Consider the following 6,852-nt stretch of genomic DNA (forward strand, 5'->3'; position numbering starts at 1 on the left):
AAAAATCAAGGAAGTTGTCAGATGGATTTTTAATGAAATGTCCCCCCCCCCCGAACTTCCGTCACGACATATAGGACGTCACTCATGATCGAGCATCCAGATGCCTTGAATTCCCACCTTCCACCCTTCCACGCATCTCGGTTACACCTGGACCAGCCGGTCATCACATCTCTATTACTTGGTAGTTATTGTTCAAGAGATGACAGGCATGCCCAAGGCCATGCAGTTACCAAGGTATAATGCTCATCCGCATCACTGCAATAAAAAACAACACCACGTTACAGGTAGATGAATTATATTAATTAATATCTTAAAGATTAATTCCTTTTCCAGAAAGAACTAATCCGTGATGATGTGTGGAGGTTACACAAACGATGAAACTATGATCTTGATTGTCCAAGGAAGTATTCGGTGCGAATCCCTTTATTGTTTGGTCCATTTGTGAAAGGTTGGGATTAAAATGTGTTATTGAAAAGTATGACACATACGATAGTATACGATGGAGAAAGTATATAAAAGGAGGCACGTTCTTTTATCATCAGCTTTCAGGCCTCTCAGCTGTTTGTAGTGCAACATATCGTTACTCAGGTAAGCTGAAATTACTCCCGTTTTATCTTCCTTTTTTAGAAATTTAATTGAGAGTTTTATATGCATGTCACAATCAAGTATTACTTGTGTCAAAAGATATTCTGCCAATTTGATTAAATGCAGTACGATAATATTGTACAAACAGGAGTGCTGCAAACAAGTTCTGAAGAAAATAAAATAGGCGAAAACGACAAAAGTCACAGAACGCTAAATAGACCTATACACTCTAAAACAAATCAGTCAAAAATGACTGGTTAATAGGGTCAGCTGGATGCAACTGTTATTCTAGTCAAATTTGACTGTTTTATAGTCATTTTACTAGAACATAGTTATTTCTGACTAGAATATACGTCAGAAATGTGATCAGTGATTGCCATATCAGTTGCACCCAGCTGACTACTGGTCTAGTCAATTTGACTGATTGGTTTTAAGAGTGCATACTTATCAGAAAATGTGGATATTATACCGTGACAACTTTCAGAGCGCTTTCAGTGGATGGACCTCTACCCCCATCACTACCATAACTTTTTAGAATTCTCAATGTTCGATAATCTTTTAATCTTGTATAATATGTTTTTAGTGAAGTTTTGTATTTCATGCATTATGTATACTTCTTCGAAAACGGCTTGACACTTTGAATTAAAAGGGGAAATATAAATGTAAGTCCTATATACCTGTAATTCATTTGATAATTTGGCTGTTTTTCCTTCCAAAATTACGTTTTTATTCATTCATATTGCTCGTATTTAAAGCATATAGGCCTAATGAAATTTTTTTTATAATTTCAATTGGATATCAAAGTGATTAATATCCGATGAGGCAAGAAATTTACATTATATACACCCATGGAATTCGGTGAAATTTACTATATCTTCAGAAATATAAAATACTACCATGACCAATCTGGTATCACTCATGATTGGGATGCCGTTGGGACTAAAGTGTATTTTAGGTGGAATTTTCTTTTTAAAAAAAATATTCGTGCCAAATGTATTCTATTGTTTGTATTTCAAACATTGTTTCATAGAAATATATAAATATCAAAATTATAATTCATATTACATTTTCTATCATAATGTGTCACCACTGAACAAAAAAATAATATTCTGAAATGTTTGTGCGTTGAGAAGCAATTATCACAAATATGAAATGTTTTTGTCAAGTTTTTATTTTTAATATGTATAAGATATGAAGATTTTTAGGGGAAAAACGACACCCAAATATTTTCAGCTCCTGCATGGTGAGCAATGTGATGAAGGGGCATGCCATACTCATTTGTTTGATATTAAATTCGTCATGATAGCACAAAATATGAGATACAGAAAATTTTATGTTTGGCAAATGTAAACTTTTGTTTGATTTTTTTGGGGGTGTATTTAATCTATACATTTCTTTTATGAACATCCGGGTCATCCGACGAACTTTCAAGTTTGTAGAGAAGTATTTCATGATTTATTGTGTCAATGCCTTGGAGAGGTCCAGAAAAAAACTTATTGTATGTTCGAAGTTATCGATAACCCCAAACCGCGAGGAGGACAACGAAAATATATTTAAAGGGATCAAAATCCACTTTGATTTTCCTTTGGATCCGTTCTGAAAAAGTATATGCACACTGATGTTTATTCAATGTAATAAAATGCATTATGAGATTCATAATTATATATGAGGAGCATATTAAAACAGTTGTCATAAAAATCAAATCAACCAAATATTTCGTTCGAACAGGAACTTAAAAATGAAGGTTTTCTACGTCTTCCTCGCTCTCGCGGTCGTCGTCGCCTCCGTTGTCGCCATGGAGGAGGAGAACGATCTCTTCGATATGATGGACAAGCGATCGATGGAGGAAGGAGATCTCTTGGAAGAGATGGCCTATGGAAGCGAGCCAATGGTGAAGAGAGGACGATTCAAATGTGAGTAAGAAATAAAATAGTATATAGGATACATAGAAAAAACTTTTTTTAAATTCATTTTTGTTCACTATCCACTTTACAGTATATAGTTGTTTAAAAGTTTTTTTTTAACTGTTTTAGTTCTGTTCGATTACTGCAATATGCCTTTTTGATATACATATATATATATTTTTATAATTGATTTACAATTCCTACACTCGTTTGATATAAAATACATTTTGTTTCCATTTTCAGACTGCAAGAATCTCAACGGTGATAACTGTGTCTGTGATCGAAAATACAGACGTAACAGTAGGAGACGTTATGTCAACTGCAGACCAGCCGACAAAGGAACACCCGTTTAAACTTCAGACTACAGACATACACATTTTTATTATGGATTGATAAATGATTCAGAAGAGGTATGAAAACAAAATCTAATTACATTGCCTTTAAATAGGGGAAATAGGGGCATTGTTAACCAGTCAACTTAAAATCCAAACAATATAGACGAAGCATTCTCACTTCGGACTCATTTCTACAGAGATTTATATATTTCATATTTAAATAAAATTATGTAATACAATAATCGAAACGATGATTTACAATTTGTACACTGTTGTTTATTCGATGTAACTGTTCTGCAATTGCAAGGGATGCATGCATCATGCATGCTATATATTTTTTTTTACTATTATTTTCTGTAGAAATGATTAAAAGAATTTGAATTTGAATTAAAAATAATTCCTTATATAATATTATATCTTAATTCGTAATGCAATATGTTTAAACATTTCTGAAAGCGCAGCCGTCTCACTTTACACTCATTGTAATCTCCCCAATCTTGCATAGTTGAATTTCATATTGCAACACCACTGATACAAACTAAAATAACTAGACAAAGGGTCAATAGGTGCAATCATTATTATCATTATTATTACTACTATGAGTTATATTTAAATATGGGACACAATGATTTCTAACCGGAATATAAAAATATTGCATGGTACTATATTGCACCCAGCAGTTATGGTGTTTGTTTTTAGAGTGAATGTCTAAATGCAAAATGGTAATAACCCCTCGTTCTGTATGGGGGGGTGACAGTATTTTTATATAGAACATTCTATCCGGCAGTCCCGGGGGGCACTTATACATTGACGAGTGGATACCATGCGCGACCAAAAAAACACGCAAAAAGGATGTCTTTTTCAAGATAGGGCACGTTACGTATACGTAACGTAATAAGGGTGTCAGAATTAACACTAAAATAATGAAAATGTAATACAATGTAAATGTAATACAATTTGTAAATCGAAACGATGATTTACAATTTGTACACTGTTGTTTATTCGAAGTTACTGTTCTGCAATTGCAAGGGATGCATGCATCATGCATGCTATGTATTTTTTACTATTATTTTCTGTAGAAATGATTAAAAGAATTTGAATTCAAAAAATTCATTATATAATATTATATCTTAATTCGTAATGCAATATGTTTAAATATTTCTGAAAGCGCAGCCGTCTCGCTTTACACTCATAAGGGAATTATCTCCCTAAACTTTTATAGTTGAATCATCCCATTGCAACACCACTGATACAAACTAAAATAACTAGACAAAGGGTCAATATGTGCAATCATTATTATCATTATTACTTATATTTGAATATAGGACACAATGATTTCTAACCGGAATATAAAAATATTGCATGGTACTATATTGCACCCAGCAGTTATGGTGTTTGTTTTTAGAGTGAATGTCTAAATGCAAAAAGGTAATACCCCCTCGTCCTGTATAGGGGGAGGGTGTGACAGTATTTTTATATAGAACATTCTATCCGGCAGTCCCCGGGGGGGGGGGGGCACTTACATTAACGAGTGGATACCATGCGCGACCAAAAAAAAACACGCAAAAAGGATGTCTTTTTCAAGATAGGGCACGTTACGTACGTAACGTAATAAGGGTAAAAATTAACACTAAAATAATGAAAAAAGGGTATCTATTTCGCTAGGAAAGCTACGTGTTTCGGATCAAATTTGCGAGGGTATAAAAAAGACTAAATTAAAGGATGTACTTTTTGCCCTGTCATGCAACAATATGTGTTCAGATTCCGATTTGCGGGAGTGTGGAGATTGGGCCGTACTCTACCCAATGATGCATGTAAAGGTAATGAACCGACCATCCATCGACGTCCATGGCATAGCTAAAATATCCCTCTACTTGTTTAGGGGTTCAATTCAGGGAATACTTGCCAAGGGTATCGTTTTGTTTCCAATACTTGTTAAGGGTAGGGTTTCACACGCCAATACTTGTTGAGGGGTGCATTTTCAGAATATTGAAATTACTTTAGGGTGCTTTTCGAGACCCCATGGTCGCGCATGGTATCCACCCGTCAATGGAAGTGCCCCCCCCCCCCCTGGCCGCCCGGGCCGGCGGTTTCATTATACTTGAGATTGCATGCTGGTTCGAAGTCCAGTCGAGTCACACAAAATGTTATGGAAAATAAAATGTTCTCCAATATAAGATAACTAACCAATACCGGACCTCCTACCTTTTAGCTAAATACTGATTTTGCACTCCGGCTCTGCAAATAAATTTATAACAAGATATTATTACTCTTTAAAGTATACGTTATCTTTTTGCTGTACGTTGCACATGAACTGACGGCAAGCTTGTTTTGTTCTTTGTTTACAGTCCACAACTATCTTCAAAAAATCTATACTGGTCGTCAAACATCATCCCATTATTCTTCAAGCAAGTCAGTGGGCAAATTTCGCAGAAAAGATGGAAAACAACATTTTTACTGTTGATGTATAATAAATACCCTGTTCAAGTCATCTCATGTTCGCCTTGAGTGTCAATCTTTTGTGTAATATGATGAGTCAAGAGGAAGAGGGGGAAGATAGAAAGATAGATAGATAGATATATAGAAAGATAGGGAGAGAGAAAGAGAGAGAGAGAGAGACTGAGGGGGGGGGGGGCGAGTGAGGGGGAGGGGGGGGGGGCAAGGAGGGAGAGAGTGAGACTCTCGAGAGAATAATTATGTGCCGTGATAAAATTATCGTCGGAAAGAATAATGAGGAGGTCCAAACGGTGTTGAAAAATAATTACGCCAATAAGACACTACCTCCTCTATCCGAATTTAATTGCCCCAGTCCATGTGGAGCTTGTTTTGGGGGAAATCTGTCATATTCAAAATTTTGTTTTAAAGTTTCAAGATTTTAACTAAAATCTCAAGTTTCAAAATGATATTTCCAGTATCATATTCAATTAACCACACACACTATATAGGATAAATTTGACAATTTTTTTTCATAAATTGGGTATGAAATCTGAGCACAATATTGATGGTACTAAAATTTATATTTGATTAAAGTATATTACCAAGCCAAAAATTGAGAATTATATATTATAATCAAATTAAAGCAGAAAATAAGAAGAACACGGTGGTGTGCTTCATTTATCATGAAGACAGATGAAATTTATATAGTTAATTGATAGTTTTAGAGTTCTCTCTCTGAGAGTATAGTTGGATGGTTCTTCTTACATAACCATTGATTAAAATAATCATGGTGAACATTTAAACACTCACGATGGAATTAATGAGGGCCTATGCCTCATTTAGCATTTTCGTTTATTATAATGATAAGCGGTTCAGCAGAGCATATCCAGCATTCTCCTATAAAAGGGCCGGTTGAGAAGGAAAAAATTAATAAATTTTCCACATTTTCGATTCGGGAGCTGGGTTTGGTAATTTAAGCGAAAGGGGCGACGCGGGATGCGTAAACTTCGTTATAATTACCGTGAACTGTGAATAGGAGGTTCACAAACAAGATAAGGTATTTCTAAATGAATGTATGCGAGTGCATATAGCAACAGCTGAAACCTGAAAATTATATTTTTTTTAAAGCGCCGACAGTATTCGTGCATGGATAATTTTGATACGTATCTCATAACGCGAACGCATATCGCGAGCTGATTTATTTTTTGCAAGCATAGTACAACTCACTAAATAAAATGATTGAGCTAAAAATTCTAATATAAGACCTGTAAATGGAATATTCCATTTTCAGGACCTAATGATGAGGGAATATTGCAGAAATTTATGAATACGACCATCACGTACCCAGCATCCCCCACTTCCCAGGGCAATGAGCCGTGGCCCTCCGATCAGAATTATCGAAGGCATATTGCTTTCTGCAAACATGTCTGATCAGGGGCCCGTTGCTGGAAGATTATAACATTAAAAAATATATATGTTTTGAAAGTAAATATTCAAATCAATATATGAATAATAATTCCCCCTCTATTGAAAATTCATTACATCATAAAAAAGGTATAAGTACCGGTACATTGAAACTTGATATTTTCATA

At 34.9% G+C, this 6,852-nt stretch overlaps 1 long non-coding RNA gene across 1 annotated transcript; it reads left to right on the top strand.

Annotated features, from left to right (window-relative positions):
- The first annotated feature begins 496 nt into the window (after positions 1 to 496).
- Positions 497 to 5,315, top strand: LOC121409589. Its single transcript, XR_005969179.1, has 4 exons — positions 497 to 588; positions 2,314 to 2,498; positions 2,733 to 2,899; positions 5,173 to 5,315. It is a non-coding gene; the product is annotated as an uncharacterized LOC121409589 (long non-coding RNA).
- Positions 5,316 to 6,852: the final 1,537 nt, after the last annotated feature.

Source organism: Lytechinus variegatus, chromosome 2 (genome assembly GCF_018143015.1).
Source record: "Lytechinus variegatus isolate NC3 chromosome 2, Lvar_3.0, whole genome shotgun sequence".
Classification (NCBI taxonomy): domain Eukaryota; kingdom Metazoa; phylum Echinodermata; class Echinoidea; order Temnopleuroida; family Toxopneustidae; genus Lytechinus; species Lytechinus variegatus.